The following is a 17,982-nucleotide window of genomic DNA, read 5'->3' as shown; positions in this document are numbered from 1 at the left end:
AATTACAACAATGATGACATTAACTACTGATTGGTCCGTAATCTATGCTGATTGATGGTAATTGCAAATTGCTTGATTCCCTCTCCGTCAACCACTTTGATGAAGGCGCATAATGTGTTTTCCCTTTAACAAAAACTATTTATTTAACTAAAATGATCGACCAAGAAATACCATTTTCTGAAGGGAAAAACTCACAAACAGTACCTGAACTATAGGTCACTAATAACTTTCGTACCTACACTTCAAAAACTATCATTTTGGTACCTGGACTTTTCACCCCGACCCAAGATTCATACCTGGGATCCACTTTGTCGTTAACGGTGTTAACTTTGTAAAGGTAAATCTGTCTTTTCACTTGTAGGAAGAGAGAAAGAAAAATAAAATAAAAAAATAAAAAATATATTATGAACATTACCCATGGTAAGAGAGATGAACAGTGAAATGACAGATTTACCCTTGTAAATTTAACACCGTTAACGGCAAAGTGGATCCCAGGTATGAATCTTGGGTCGGGGTGAAAAGTCCAGATACCAAAATGATAGTTTTTGAAGTTGAGGTACGAAAGTTATTAGTGGCCCATAATTTAGGTATTGTTTGCATTTTTTTCCCTTTTCTGAAATTTGATTATATTTCCTCTGTTTTCCAACAAAAAGCAATCAACCTTGATTATCAATCAAAGAAATGATAAACGGTTGGAAAAGAGGAAAATTTAATCAAATTTCACAAAAGGGTATTTTTTTGGTAGCTAAAGATGAAGAAGATGGTGACACTGGGCTTTGAAGATGTTGTACAATATCCAAATTATGATATAAATTTCAAAACTAAATAATGATTAAAGTGAATTAAATTACTTGTCTCTAAATTCAAAATCTATTTTTGGGACTAAAATGATCAACCAAGAAATATTCTTTTCTGAAATTTGATTAAATTTCTATTCTTTTCCAACAAAATGCAATCAACCATGACATTATCAATCAAAGAAAATGATGAAGGGTTGGAAAAGAGAAGAAATCTAATCAAATTTCAAAAAAGTATATTTATTGGTAGCTAAAGATAAAGAAGATGGTGACGTTGAGCTTTATAGATGTTGTAACTGATAGAAATTTTAGAACTACAATAACGATTAAAGTGAATTAAACTATCGGTATCTAAATGGCCAACAGAATAATCACCAATTCAAAAACTATTTTTAGGACTAAAATGATCGACCAACAAATACCCTTTTCTGAAATTAGATTCAATTTATTCTCTTTTCCAACAAAAAGCAATCAACCATGGCAATCAAAGAAAATGAAGGGTCGAAAAAGAGAAGAAATTGAATCAAATTTCAGAAATCGTGGTAGCTAAAGATGAAGAAGAGGGTGATGTTATATAGTATCCAAATTATGATAGAAATTTCAAAACTACAATAACGATTAAAGTGATCTAAAGTACCTGTATCTAAATGGCCAGCAGAATAATCACAATTCAAAAACTATTTTCGAGACTAAAATGATCAAACAAGAAATACCCTTTTCTGAAATTAGATTCTATTTCTTCTCTTTTCCAACAAAAAGCAATCAACCATGACAATATCAATCAAAGAAATTGATGAAGGGTCGGAAAAGAAAAGAAATTGAATCAAATTTCAGAAAGGGTATTTCGTGGTAGCTATAGATGAAGATGAGGACAACACCGGAAAATGCAATCAAGCATGACATTATCAATCAACCAAAAAAAATAATGGGCAGCAATAACCATAATTGAGAATATCGAATTGATAATTCTTAAATTAAAAACCAATTTAGGAAATGAAAATTAAACTTCCCGATAAAGCATGATAGCTAGCGAGAGAGGAGGGCAGAGAAGCTTCCCAAAATAATAAGCTCGTTTAAGGTAACTAACATCGATGAAGGAGGTAAGAAAAGTATTTGTTTTTTTTTCCCTCTCTTCGTCCTTATTTGTCTTTTCATATGAGTTAACAAAGTCTAATAACAATTCAAAAAAGATGGAGTCCAAATATTAAATTTGGAGGTCTAACTAGAACCACCCTATGAGAAAATTAGGGAGGTGTAGATAGCATATTGATTATTTGTAAAAGTAAGTTGGAGGTCTATTAAGTGGGGAGGTCTAAATACCAATTTTGGAGGTATGAATAGAAGCTCTCATGCATTATTCCATGAACATTTTCTCTTTTGATGTAAGTTTTTATTTTTACTATTATTATTATTATTTTGCTTAGTTGTATCAAGAGTAAAATAATATTGTGAAATGTTCAAAAATTGATGGACTAACTACCGATTTTGGAGGTATATGAATAGAACACTCTAAAAAAAAGTTTTTATTGATATTATTGGATGATGGGTATTATGGGAAAATTAGAAAGTTGTAGATAGCATATTGATTATATGGGGCCGTGACCACTTACCCAATTTCAGCTTTAAAATTGCCCACTTACTCCACTAAGAGTTTTTTAACCCCATTTACCCACTTTAACATCTACTGACAATTTTGCCCCTATTAATTAAATTAAAACTCATCGATCTCTCTCCTCTCAGACTCTCTCCTCCCAGACTCTCTCTTTCTCTCTGGTGTACCGGTTTTCTCACGGAGAACAAAAAATCAAATCAATCAATCAGAGGTTGATGATCACCGTATGATTGGGTCCGATCTTGTTCGGATCGTCGTCGTCGACATTGGAATCGGAGTCGTAGGGGCCAGAATTGAACGACGACAATGTCGGTTTGCGATTGTGCTGTTGGTGGTTGATTCCGAGGAGGAGCTTGTGCTTCTTCTTGGCCCACTCACCGTCGTCGTCATCCGACGGAGGAGGAGGAGGGGCGTTAAGGTTGCCGTTGTGGCGAGTGGCGGGGCAGGCGAGGGTGGCGACGCTAGGGTTGAGGAAATGGTGGAGGAAGCGCTTCTGGAGATCGAGAAGCAAAGGTCGGCCCTTCTTCTTTTTAGGAGGGGCTTGATCCCAACCCGATTCGATTCTGCTTCCCTTACACAACCATGCCCCGATCAGTCCTGCACCGGCCTCACACTCCAGTGGGTGCCTAGAGAACCTTTTTTTTTTTTTTTGGTATACTATGAACTCCGAGAATGAGGAAGGAAAAAAAAAGTGAACGTGTACAATTGAACATATAAATTGATTAATTGTGTTTGTAGTGTATTCATTTTGGTTTTGAGTGTTTATGCAATTCACTTGAGGGCAATAAATATAATTACTAGAGGGTAATGTTGTGAAATTTTAATTAAAACTCGCAAGCGCACGAATCGTCGTTAGTATAGTGTGCAAGTACGAGGTCGTTCCAACTGAGGATTGATAATCAATTTAAATCCTAACCTAATTAATCCAAACACAAAATTCACATAAACAATCAAGCAAAAGAAGATATTGATTTTTGGGTTTTCCAATAAACAAATAATTTGAGAATTAAAGAAACAAACAAATAATGATAAAACCTAGGGTTTCAGAATCAACCACTAACAATCCTATTTATGTTTCGATGCAATTAACACATTCTTTTGTTTCTCTAGATGATAATTCCCGTATCTAAGTCCTTCTCAGGTACTCTAGACCATAGTTTTCCTTAAGTGTATGATGCTCTCCCTCTCGGGTAAAGATCTTATATCCTAACTATGCAGTTTATCCTTCTCAGGTATAAATTTAACATGCAAGACTCATTACGCTTTAGAAAACAAGGGAATCAAGCAAACCATTAGTCTTTCTCAAGTAATAATGTAATTTACCACACTTAATCACAAGAAGCTAATCAAATTATATTGCATCTTTGCTTCAAATTTGTCTTCCAATTACTATATGCAAAGCCCTAAGGTGATCAATCAAAGAACTTAAACATAAAAGCATTAATTCAAATAGTGATTAAGCATTCATGATAAAGAAACTATAAATCCATCAATAAAACATCAAAGTACATAAACAATCATGATAGGGCATCATCCTAACCCTAGAAAAGGTTTAACAAAAGATAACTAAGTAAAACATATGAAAAAACATAAAAAGAATGGAAGGGAAAAGATGGGAAAATAGATGAGTCGTCTCTGCTCCTTAGGCGTCTACATTGTGCTCCGAGACTCTCTTCTCATGTAAATTCGTGCTCCCTTATGTTAAACAGCGACAAGCGTGGCCCGTGGCCCACCATTGTACCGATACTGTCCCAACTTAACCACCCGTTAGGTGTTGGGTTTTAATCACAAAAGGCCTCGGTACAATTGGGTGAGATCCACTCACTTATAAGTTATATTTTATTTGTCACTTTTCCAATGTGGGATCTTTTCTCTCCAACACGCCCCCTCACGTGCAACCTAGCTCTAGGTCTGCACGTGAAATTCATTCATCCAATTCCCATATTGGAAATTGGGACACAAGTCTCATATTGGAGACTTGGTCAATACAATCCAAGGCCCACATTCATTGGACACTTGGTAATTTCAATGGCAATACAGGGAACCCCAATTTGGGCTCATGATACGTGCCTACGTAGAGACGCAATTGGAGAATGACCCGCTCTGATACCATGTTAAACAGCGACAAGCGTGGCCCGTGGCCCACCATTGTACCGATACTGTCCCAACTTAACCACCCGTTAGGTGTTGGGTTTTTAATCACAAAAGGCCTCGGTACAATTGGGTGAGATCCACTCACTTATAAGTTATATTTTATTTGTCACTTTACCAATGTGGGATCTTTTCTCTCCAACACCTTATATAGGGAAGATTTCTGCTCATCTTTGGTTTCATGTTTCCTTGTAAGACTTGGATTTCGATTTCTTTCTTCATTTGGAATAGGAAAACCTTGAAATATCTCTTGTAGAAGTAGGAATACATATGCTCTTTGAATCCTCATCTGAATTAACTTCCTTGAAACATCTTGAGTTCTCCACAAATGGTTGTAAGTTCCCGAGCAGATTTTCTGTCCGACCTATCTTCACTCAAATAATCATAACTTTCTCCAGAAGAATCAAAAACAAGATCCGTAAAATTCTACAGAAAGTAGACATCCGTAGCTTTCCATGCATATAAGGCTCATTGTCTGATTCGATCTGAGTAACTCCCAGTGATTCGGCGAAGTTGCGTGTTCTGCACAGACAGATTCTGGGACTTGAGATTGCATATCTTCTTTCAATCCCACTTTGAGCTCATTTTGGCTTCTTTTCTTCTTCTATGGAACAAACCTACAAAAACACTAGAATATGTAAATGAATCATAAATAAGGAAAACTAAACATAAAAACCAAGATTAAGAGGCAAAGAAATATAGGAAAATATGAGCACGTCAGGTAATAATTTGATTATTGGGGGAAATAATATAATTATTAGGAGGCAACAATATGATTATTGGGCGGCAATAATATGATTATTGGGAGGCAATAAAAGGAGTATTGAGAGGCAATAATATGATTATTGGGAAGCAATAATATGATTATTGGGGCAATAATATGGTTACTGGGTATTATTAGGGGGCAAAAAATTCGGACGCCGGAATCCGGTCGCCAATTCGGTGACCGGATTCCGGTGATCGGTTGCCTGATTCCTGTCACCGGTCGCCGGAGTCCGCGGCCGGCCACTGATCACCAGAGTCCGGCAAGGTCTCCGATGACTTCTCTCTCTAAGTGACAAAGAAGGAAAGGGCAAAATTGTCCCAAAAATAAATAAAAAGGAATTAAAAAAAAATACTTAATTGGGTATTAGGGAAATAATCTCTTAGAGTGTTTGGGTAAGTGGGGTTAATTAACCCCAAAATTGGGTAAATGATCATTTCCCCTATTTGTAAAAGTAAGTTGGAGGTCTATTAAGTGGGGAGGTCTAAATACCAATTTTGGAGGTATGAATAGAAGCTCATTTTCTCATAATACCCATCATCCAATAATATCAATAAAAACTTTTTTTAGAGTGTTATATTCATATACCTCCAAAATCGGTAGTTAGACCTCCATCAATTTTTGAACATTTCACAATATTATTTTACTCATGATACAACTAAGCCAAAAATAAAATAAAAAAATCTTTCAGTTGATAGCTCTCTCCCAACACCCCCCCCCCCCCCCCCCCCCCGGTTTCTTATTGTTGTATTTTGTAGGCATATGCATCTTTAGATGCCAAGAGCAGTTCACTTCTTGAACTTCCTAAGATTCCCTCGTTTCATATATTTGCTTGATGGTGGGAACAGTATGCTCCAATGGATGAGTATGATTTTAAGAGAAAGTGGTATGTTGGTGTTTTGGTTAGAGAATATTGCATATCCGAAATTGACTCGAGGAACTACAAAGTAAGGAACTGGTTTGTTGATTTCTCTGCTGCTTGGTAAGGATGAAGACTATAACAAAAACAAAAGGGAAAAAATGGCATGAGGATGACCATTTGTTGATTTCATACCTCTAAAAGGGAAAAGACTTTTTAAATTTTTTTTTCTTTCTCTTTTGTGTCTTTATTGGTAATTTGACATGAGTTGACAAAGTCAACTATCTCTTGAAAAAAGAAAGAGGTCCAAATACCAATTTTGGAGGTATGAATAGAAGCTCCCATAATTAACCCAAGACCTGTATTCATCATAAGTTTGAAAGAATTTATAAAATAAGGAGAATGAAATCCATGCTCCTCAAATTACATTCTACACTCCCACTTTCTAGTTTTTATGTATTTTATGTTGCTTACTAATTCACTTCCAGTTTTTCCCTTCTTCCAATCAAAAAGAGAAGTCATTCGTCATCTATTGTCTTAACCAAAATGCCAATTGGTTTCTCCATTGTTAAAGAAAAGATGGTGGACTTAGATTCATTGATCAATCTGCAACTCCATTGGAGTAAAAAAAATCCAAAACCCTAGTCATTTCCAGATCTCAAAAACGGATCACACTAAGTGTACACTACTACAAAAAGTTAATCACACAACAAAACAAAAATCGTCTGTTGTGTGTTTGAGTAAACTCTATTGTACAACGGTATTAATGATGTTCTGTTGTGTGAATGTCGACAAAGTGATAACTTTTTTCTCATAACTACATTGCACAATAGAATTAAGTATTGTCCATTGTCTGAGTCTTAAAAATTTAGCGGCAGATTTCCCTCCACTCTCGAGTCTTGAAATCTGAAATTTGGGCTACTTAGTATAACAGTGCTTGAGGTTTCCGTTGTGTGATTGAAAACTGGATGCCAAATTTTGAGGAAGCCTACTGGAATGTGATACGCTCAAAGTGAGTGCTAATTTAAACCCTGCATCAGATTGTAGTATAGAATAAGTAGGGTATCGTTCTAAGCCGGGGATTGAGGTATACTTCCTGTCAAAAAAGTTAAATAAATTAGTATTATTCACAAAGTATAAAATAAAATATATATTTACAAAAAATAAAAGATAGGAGGATTTCGAAAGTGTTTATATTCTAATCTAACTACATAATACAAGTGATCGATCAACCATGAATCAAGAAGAGATAAAGGGGACAGCAAAGATGCATAATGTAGTCAACCACTTTTAACACGAAAACAGAACACCAAATAATAATTCACGAATCAAAATATGCAATTGGAAGAAATCAATCAAGAACAGAGATGAACGCATGCAAAGTTCTTATTACTTCCCTTAATTAGATTAACTAGATGAAAGCACCATAATTAATCCTATTAATCATGCAAAGCTACTGAATTCCCTAACAAAACACAATCAATGCATTAAGAACATGTGGAAGTTTGATTGATTTAAGAAGAACACACAAGTTAGAACGCTAATCAAGCATGCAAATCTTTTTGTTGATTTACCTAAGGAATTATAGGTTTTCCACTTAAGAAAATAAGACCTAGAACGCTAGCAAATCTTAATTTGGATTCAGTTACATGCAAACCCTAATTGTATGGAACCAACTAAGATAAACACATAAAAGGTGGGATTGAAGCACAAAATCAACAAACATCCAATAACACATAAAGAAATCACAAATTATTATCTGAAAATCCTAAAACGTTTTCATGCTTCATAGTATTCGAAAACTAAACATCAAAACATGCTCTTTATTCTAACAAAAAGTCGAAACATCCAATTAAAACAAAATCCAAGAACGCAAGTGAAATTGTTGACAAGGTTACAAGAACATAAAACTGAAAACAAAAGAATAGAGGTCATGGTTACACTTTTAAAGAAACTTCAAGAATGCAAGAAGGTCTTCAAAGTTGGTGGAGGATGATGAGGCTCACGGCAAGGATGATGAATGGAGGATGGAACTTGCTTCACGGCTTCAAGTCTTGAACAATTGGAGAGGTGCTGAAATTTTGAGAGTAAAGGGATAGGATTTGCGTTTTGATTCTGGGTTTGATGATGATAAAAATGTTGCTCAATGGTCTCTATATATAGAGGAAGTTTTAGACGTCAACCCTAACTCTCATTCTTCAATTCTGATTCACTTTCCTTATTTGTGTTGATGTAGATTTCCTGTTGAATTTTTTCATTAGTCCACATCATCATGGCTGCAATATATCCTCAAAATTAGATCAAATATGGAGTAGAGACCTTCCCAAACTCGTCTGAGAAGATATTCACGTCCAAACACTCCTTATTTGCGCAAAACATATTTCCTGGCAGATTCACCTTAATGTACTAAATCGGCCATAACTTATTCTAGAAAATTGATATTGATAAACCGTAAAATCTCTGGAAGCTAGACATCCGTAGCCTTCCAACTATATAAAGATAATAATTTTCTTCATTCTGAGCTGCTCTCAGGACTCTGTCGAAGTTGACTGATCTACACAGATAGATTCCTAATCTGAAACGACTTTGACTTTGATGCATTGTATCTTGTGTCCAATTAGGATTCCTTGTCTAATCTTTGATTGCTTTGTCGGCACATGCCTTGCACATGTCATCCATGACATCAACTAGAAGCTTCATGAATGTTCTTGGGCTCTCCTAGTTCACTCAGGTATCCTAGTATCATCAGGACTCTTAATGCCAACAGGTTTCCTAGTCCAACAAGGACTCTTGCATTTTCGCCATTTCTCATCATTTTTTCAAGCTTGACTCCTAGTTGACTCAGGATTCCTACTTCAACTGGGATTTCTTTTTCATAGTAGAACTAGGAAAACTTCATTTCTCCATTTTTGCTCATTTCTGCGTCTCATTTCCTCCTTGCCTTTATTTTCGACTCAAAACTACCTAAAAACAAAAACTAAGTTAGAAATGATAATGTTAAGAGAATAAATAAGTAAAAGAATTAAATTCATTTTACCCCCCTGAGGTTTGGGGGTAACTTCATGTTAGTCCATGTCCTCTCAATTTAATCAGTTTACCCCCCAAAGTTTTCAATTTTCCTCAACTGTGTCCAATTTCTCATTCTTCGTTCAAATTGGACGTTAACTGCTGACACGGACCCAAGCTTGTGGGTTAAATTACCCTTGTAACCCTAACCCAACCTTCTTCTTCTTCGATCTCTGGTGACCAAAATCACCGCCTCCCTCAAATAATGCTATGTTGCTGAGTTTGATGTCTCACCCCAACAAACGCTCCCCATCAACCACCACCACCTCCTCTTATTCTTCTTCTTCTCTCACATCCCCTCCTCCAGCAAAAAAGGCCAAGCTTCAGTCTTAGACTTGATCCCAAAGCTCGAGTCTTTTTGGGTTTATTTCACTGTTCTATAATTGGGTTGTGGTCAATTTTGGGGGTGGCCTCGGAGAAGTTGATCATCACTGCCTCAGACCCCGACGGAGCTGAGCTCGGGCCCGGCGGCAGAGGCATCTGATTCAGGCCAGAAACGTGTCTTTCCTCGACATCGGTAGACTCAAGTCTGGACGACGTCGTGTCTTCCCTGAAGGGTCCTTTATGGCTTGAGCAACACCTCCGGGCGGCGGCGGCGACATCTGATTCATATTATTCGGTCTCATGATTCCGATGCACTGTTTCCTGATTCAAACAATTGAGATTTCGAATCTTACAAACAAGAAGAGAGCAGAGCAGGGAAGAAAAGAGAAGAGAGGAGAGAAAAGGTTAAAGATGGAGATGGAGATCGTGAGGATCATGACGACTCACCGTTTTGCTCCATTTCATGGAGGGAGGGCTGTGGCTGGCTTTGATTGATTGGTTTGATTGATAGGAACTGTGTCATTTATCTCCCTATTTATCTTCATTTCAAGAATCAGAGACTTCTGCAGGAGCGAGGAAAAGAGGAGGAAATAACGAGAAAAAGAAGAGGAGGAGTGGCCATGGCAGAACAATGGGTTGTCTCTCCTCTCAAGTCTCTGCAAACTGAAACCCAGGAACTAAATGGCTTGATTTTGGGGAGCGACGATAGTGGATAGAGTGGTTTGGTTTTGGGGAGGAGGATCAGAAGAGGAGGAGGAAGAAGAAGAATTTTTTTTTTTTTGTGGAGTTCTTTTTTCCTTCTTGAAATGACAATTTTAGCCCCTAAAGTGGGCTCATTTGTCAGACTTAATGTCCAAATTGGACGGAGAATAAGAAATTGGACACGGTTGAGGAAAATTGAAAAGTTTGGGGGCTAAACTGATTAAATTGAGAGGACAGGGACTAACATGAAGTTACCCCCAAACCTCAGGGGGGTAAACTGAATTTAATCCTAAGTAAAATGTAGAGAAAAATGCACTAAAAACATAGGAAATATTAGTCCGATCAGAATGTTTTCCACAAGGTAAACCTAGTGTAAGCTGTAGAAATTAGACAACAGAAGTTATACTTTTTTGTTGTGTGAAGCGGGAACATAGGCGGCAACATTTTGAGCCAAAATGCTGTAGGCGGCATATTTCCCTCCATGTTTTGGCATTTTGATTTTTGTAGTGCACTCTTACAACAGTTTGTTAGATTTCTGTTGTGTGAGTGACTTTAAAATTTATTAACTATGCCTCCCACCCAACCCTAGCCACATCATGTCCGAAAGAAAAATAAAACAGAATGAAATCTCTCTCTCCCACCCAACCCTAACCTTTGCTTTTGTTTTTTTTTTGTTCGTAATATATTTTCTTTTGGGTTTTAAGGGTCATGTACATTCCCTTTTAGTTTTTTTTTCCCTTTACCCCTCAATTTTTGGTCCATTAGGAGATTGGGAGCTTTTGTTTCCATGTTGGTTACTGAAGGATTGACAACAAATTGTGGTCTGTATCGACAGCTATCGCTAGTTGTTATCATTGCTGAGATTCTGAAGAACAAGATTGGTTGTTGATAAGAGTATGTTCTTGTGCTTTGCTGATAAGTGTTTTTTATATTTGGTATGTGTTGATGCTTTGGAAACGAGGTCATAATTTTCTCTCATGATCCAAAATAAGATAATGTCTATTGTTTATTGTCTGCTTTATACTTGTTTTATTCACTCTTTCTTGCTTTTCACCACTATGAGAATGCTTGTAACTTGTGGTTTGCTTGAATGGTTTTTGTTGGAAGTGCATGTCCAGTTTGTTTCAATTCCTGAAATGTTGCTATATGTGTAGATATCTCCAGCTCAAGAAGCTATGCAACTAGTAATTCAAATGGTAATTTTCTGTTGGAGATGTTCATAAATTGATTACTTACTGTGAATTGGCATTTGAAAGTTAAGTTAACATAGTTTCCTTTGTGATCAGTGGTTGAACATAATAGCTGGAACATGTACTCAAGCTTAAATAAGAGCCATAGAGCACTTCCTTGGACTTCTAGAAATCATATGACTCTGCGTTCTGCAATGGTAAATTTATAGAGTTTATAACTTGAACAATTTGTTTGAAAATGCTAGCTAGTTTTTGATTACGCATGTGTCTAGAACAAATGTGTTGGTGCGTCTGAAATGATTTATGAAAAGATGAATGTTACAATTCATTGATCATTTCTTTTTGTTATGTGTTTATCTTGTATTCAGGCTGTCGAGTTGCCAATCTTCTTGAATGATAAAAGGTTGCTATCCACACAAGTAAAAACACCTGCCCAAGTAAGACAAATGGTATGTTTATTGATTTGCTCAATTTATACCGCAAATTCTTCTATTCAGTTCTTCTTGTTAATATATTTTCCATTAGTACTTTACTGAAAGAACTAGTGAACTTCACTGTAAAGGGTTAGAGGTGTGACCGTCATCTTGTGCATTATTCATGACCATTGAACTTCTAGTTGTCTAGTTTGTCTCATATTCCAAAGAAGCAATCATGTCATGTGTGCTTACCTTATGATATATGCAAGGAGCACTTAGAGTTTCCATGACAAGTCCAGGACTTATCTTTGAGCCTTATGCACCTATTGAAAAAGTTCCAAATCTATTTAGCTGACTTGTTTTCATGTATACTCTTTTTTTTCTTTTTTTTTTGGATTCAGTGGTTGAAGTTTCAGGTTTCTTTCAAATCATACATACCCTGTTGTGTTAACTATCTTACTTACGCATTGTAAAGATTTTTCAATTTGGACATAGTGTTCTTTTGCACCTGCTTTATCTTTGTCTTAAAAATCTAATCTTGGTGCATCATGAATCCATTCTAATCTAGATATTAAGAATAATTATAGATATTCACTAATCCCATTATCTAAGATAAGTTCTAATTATAAGCTTGAGTCTTGCAGGCTTTATCGGATGAAGGAAGGTTTTGGGGAGCTTTTGGATTATACGCTACAATAAATGTGGTATTAGCGTGAATGCATGATTAGTTTCTTTAGTTGGATAGTTTTTTGGCTCAAAATGGTTTATGGCATCTAGTCTTAACCCTTGAATTATTTCCTAAAGTTCTATGAATTCTCTTTATCCAAAATTTCTCAAAAAGCATGGTTCATATAATTTCTTGCAGGTTATTTCATTCCTGACATTGTGGTGGCTGCAGTAATTGGAGTTGTGACCAGTTGGTCTGTAGGCCCTCTAGTACCAATTTGTGGTGGCTGGTTAGCCAGGTCATCCATTTTGCAGGTCTTGATGCATCCTAGTGTGCTAGACTTGGCTTTGTCATCTCAGTTCTTTCCATATAGCATGGCTGCACCTAAGAGAGTTGTCTTCCAGCATACTTTTCTTACTTGCAGGTATCCAAACTAGCACGAGTTATCAATATCATGTGAAATGAAGATCATACTCTCTCTCTCTCTCTCTCTCTCTCTCTCTCTCTCTCTCTCTCTCTCTCTCTCTCTCTCTCTCTCTCTCTCTCTCTCTCTCTCTCTCTCTCTCTCGCCATTGATATACTCCAAGCTTGTTCGTACTTGTTTAGTTGTACTAGGGATGGCATTAAAACCCACGAGTACGGGTACCTTTTGGGTTTTCCCCGCATTTCTCAAGCGGGGGCGGGGCGGGGGCAGGGTTTCCCATTACCCATGCGGGTTCTCCGTTTTTTTTTTTTTTTTTTTTTTTTTTTAATTGAGAACTATTATTTTCAACCATACAGGTATTAATTCTTGTTTGACGTAAATTTAATAAAGTCTCAATTGTTACGAAATGTAGTTTCGATATATTAGCGTAAATGGGTTTTGATCCGTGAGGATTAGGCCGTCCGATCGACTTGTAGATTTGATATATTGATCGTAGAAGTGTTTTGATGACTTTGTGTGGTCTCGGATGAGGATCCGACCGTTGGATCATGGTATAATTGTGAAAAGATGATTCAAAAGGAAATCCATGAGGATCTGACCGTTAGATCTTCGTATAATTTTGAGAGGATGATCTTAAGGGCGATCGGTGAGGATCCGACCGTTGGATCATTGTGTAATTGTGAAAAGACGATTCAAAAGGCGATCCGTGAGGATCCAACCGTTGGATCATCGTATAATTGTGAGAGGATGATCTTAAGGGCGATCCGTGAGGATCCGACCGTTAGATCATTGTATAATTGTGAAAAGACGATTCAAAAGGCTATCTGTGAGGATCCGACTATTGGATCTTCATATAATTTTGAGAGGATGATCTTAAGGGCCATTCGTGAGGATCTGACCGTTGGATCTTCGTATAATTTTGAAAGGATGATCTTAAGGGCGATCCATGAGGATCCGATCGTTGGATTATTGTATAATTGTGAAAAGACGATTCAAAAGGCGATCCGTGAGGATCTGACCGTTGGATCATCGTATAATTGTGAAAAGATGATTCTAAAGGCGATCCGTGAGGATCCGACCGTTGGATCATCGTATAATTGAGAAAAGATGATTCAAAAGGTGATCCGTGAGGATCTTACCGTTGGATCTTCATATAATTTTGAGAGGATGATCTTAATGGCGATCCGTGAGGATCTGACCGTTGGATCATCGTATAATTATGAAAACACGATTCAAAAGGCGATCCGTGAGGATGGTTCATTTACGAACCGAATTATTTGTCAAAAAAAGGAAAGGAAAAAAAACTGAAAAGATAGAAAATAGAAAATTTCAAAATCGAAAAATAAAAAAATTCATATAGAGAAAATGACTAATGCAAGGGCGGGAGCGAGGGTGGGGAACCCGTTCCCTGTAGGGGCAGGGCGGGGAATCCCCCTTTTGAAAATATCCCCAGATGGGGAATGAGGGGGGGCTTAAATAGTGAGTATTTAAAAAAAAAATCCCAGCCTTTAATAGGCCAAAGCCTAAAGGTCTTAAATTTATAAAAAATAAAAAAATTTAAAAAAAACCCTGCCCATATTGAAAAGTGAAAACGAGTAAATGGGTGGGTATGGGTTTACCCGTTTAGAAATGGGTTGGGTAAATACCCATACCCGTGAATTATTTGATGGGTATTATTGGGTGGGTATTACCCAGCGGGTATTACCCAATGGGGTATAAATGCCAACTCTAAGCTGTACACCTACTGGTATTTGATGGTTGAAAATAGAGAGATCTGTTTGGTTAGTGAGAAAAGATAGAGAGATTGTTGTTATCATATTTTGAACGATTTGCTTTGGGTGTTCTAAGCCTTATCTTCAACAATACCATTTTTGATGATGATTATCAGTTCTTTGTAGGAATGTGGATTTTTGATGTTATTATTATTATTATTATTATTTTTTTTTTGGCTTTTTGGTTGAATGATATTTAAGTAGGATAAAGGCTAGGTCTTGAGGTTTAATTTTTAGGATTGATGGAAAAAGAAACAATGAGTTTAAAGTTGGTTGTTTGGACATTCCCATTGAATAAATCTACATCACAGTCCAGCTAGCCGGGACAAATTTCCATTTGGTTTTTGATTCATCGATCCTTTTGGTTTCGGACGTGGTTGATAATTAGTACAAATTGTATATAACAAAACAACGAGATCCTCCAGAGTCTGTGCAGCCATCGATCAACCTCAACCTCAATTGGTGCAGCCACTGCCCTTTCTCTCCCTCTCACTCTCAGCAGTAAGACTAATTCGTTCTTACTTTCTTGTATCAAGTTTTGAATGCTTTTGTTTTTCCTCTCTCATTCAATTTCAGCTTCTGGGTGTAAGCTAATACAACTGATTTAGGTTTCAGTTTGCTTTTCAAGCTATGCAAGTGTGTGATTGTATCTCAATTTTTGGGTTTTTCTTTCTCTTATGATGTTACCCTTTAAATTCTTGTTCTTTCATCGCATTTTTTGTATCTGTTACTGGGCCTTTTAAAGTTTGAGGTGAAAGGTAGCTACTTCTTTTTCAGTCATTTGTCTTCTTTATTTTAGGGTGCCGGCGGCAAAATGGGACAAGAGGCAGCTACACTTGAGGATTCTCCAATTGAGTCCTTGATGGAGGTAGCCTACTCCCTTTTCCAAACCTCAATTGCATTTTTGGACTATTCAAATGATATCCAATGTTTTCTAAGGTCGATTAGGAGGTGATTCTCTTAGTGGGACACAATGTATGATGAATTTTGGTAAGTAGCTTCTGTCTTATCTGTTTAATATGCATATTGGCTGTTGATAATAAATTTGTTCCTTCCTTCATAAAGATGTACAACTTTCTTTTTCTACTCACATGACCAATTAATCTTGTCATTCAGGTGACAAATACACCTATTTCTAGTTGTTTATCACTAACTGAAGCTATAGAGATTAAAGGGTAATCAGATCTAAGCTAAACTTATAACTTGTATATATCATATCTAGTGTCAATTGTGTAATGCTGTTATTACTTTTGCACAGACCAAATTTCATCAAATTACTAAACAAGTGTAAATCTTGTAGGCCAATTGCGAGTGAGACATTTGAGGTTTTATTGAAGCCAATGGCAGCTGAAGGCTAAGAGCTATCGAGAATATGAATGTTTTTTTTAATCATGTGTAGCTAGCTAGGAATGCTCTTGTTTGGTGCATTATCTAGTTACTTGATTATACGGATGCTTGAATAATGGTACTTGAATGATATGGATTAGAATACTGTTTAGATGGTATTATATCGAGCATTATTTCTGGATAAACGTTTATATGGATATTCTTCTTGTTGTCCAAGGTTAAGTCATACAACACAATGCAAAATAATGTGTTGTATGACTCTAAAAGAGTTCAAAATTAAGACTTCTCCTACAACAGTTACTGGATATTAGTCAATTCGATTACAATTAATTAATATTCACACCACAGTTAATCAAATATAGCTGTTGTGTGAACCAACAACTAACAACAGAAAATAACAAAATTTTGTTGTGTGAGATCCATAACACACAAAAGAAATAAAATTATCCTTGTTGTCTGAATGAATCAACAGACAAGAGATATCATTTCATTGTGGTTTTGTGTTACTTATCTCAGACAACAAATAAAGAATTATATATGTTGTGTGTTATGAATCTCAGACAACAAATAAACAATATAGCTGTTGTGTCTTATCCATCTCAGACAACAAAGAAATTACAACTGTTGTGTGTTATGAATCTCAGACAACAGCTAAATTTCATTTTTTGTTGTCTGGATGGCCATGTCAATGCTGAGGCATCCCTGCGCATGTCATGCCAGGCACAGGCCTGCGCAGAATTCGCACAACGGAAATAATTATTTGTTGAGGAAATGAATATTGCACAATGGTGAAATCATCGTTGTGTGATTTTTGAATCACACAACACTTGTTTAGACCACAGTGAGGCTGGTCATCACACAACTCCAGACCTCCGTTGTCTGATTAACTTATTGTAGTAGTGGGACTATTCAGAAATCCATAGGAGGCAAGGTACTAATGAAGCAGCTGGCAACCAAGGCGACCTGGAAGTCATCTCCGGTGATCGAAGGACGGAAGAAGCTCCACCACTTCAGAGTGGGAACAGTGGCTTTGAGAGAGATCAAGAAGTACCAAAAGAGCACGGAGTTTCTGATATGCAAGCTTCCATTCTAAAGGCTTGTGAGGGAGATTGCTCAGGATTTCAAGACTAATTTCTAGTTCCAAAGTAGCGCCGTGGCGGCGCTTCAAGAGGCTTACTTGGTGGGTCTGTTTGAAGACACCAACCTCTACACTATTCAAGCCAAGAGGGTCACCATTATGCCCAAGGATATTTAGTTTATGAGGAGAATTAGAGGCGAGAGACCTTAGGAAAACCCATATCCCATTGCTTTGGTATTAAGATTTTCTTAGCTTAGAATCATGAATGAGATCAAAAGGAGAGGAAATCAATAGTGAATGCAAAATTAGTAGCTTGTATCATTGGCTCGAACACTATATTTCTACAGCCCTACAACTTGCCCTAAACTAGTTACTCTTGAGAGCTTTTATGACTTTCTTACAATCAGTGACTTTATTCCTATTTTTACCATGCAGGTTGTGAAGCTTCGCTTCCTTCTTCTATTGGCAATCAACTGGATTCTTTGAAACTAGCTATCAGTGGGTATCGGGGTAGCTCAAGTATGAGAAATGGTGTTGTTGTTGTGAAATTTTAATTAAAACTCGCAAGCGCACAAATCGTCGTTAGTATAGTGTGCAAGTACGAGGTCGTTCCAACTGAGGATTGATAATCAATTTAAATCCTAACCTAATTAATCCAAACACAAAAACACATAAACAATCAAACTAAAGAAGATATGGTTTTAAGGTTTTCGACTAAACAAATAATGTGAAAATTAAAGAAAGAAAGAAACAAACAAATAATGATAAAACTTAGGGTTTCAGAATCAACCATTAACAATCCTATTTATGTTTC

General features: G+C 36.7%; 1 pseudogene; it reads left to right on the top strand.

Moving 5' to 3' along the window:
- Positions 1–15,557: 15,557 nt before the first annotated feature.
- Positions 15,558–17,378, top strand: LOC112171123 (annotated as a pseudogene).
- Positions 17,379–17,982: the final 604 nt, after the last annotated feature.

Source organism: Rosa chinensis, chromosome 6 (genome assembly GCF_002994745.2).
Source record: "Rosa chinensis cultivar Old Blush chromosome 6, RchiOBHm-V2, whole genome shotgun sequence".
NCBI classification, from domain to species: Eukaryota; Viridiplantae; Streptophyta; class Magnoliopsida; order Rosales; family Rosaceae; genus Rosa; species Rosa chinensis.
The sequence above is the reverse complement of the archived record's forward strand: the minus strand, read 5'-3'. Positions and strand labels throughout refer to the sequence as shown.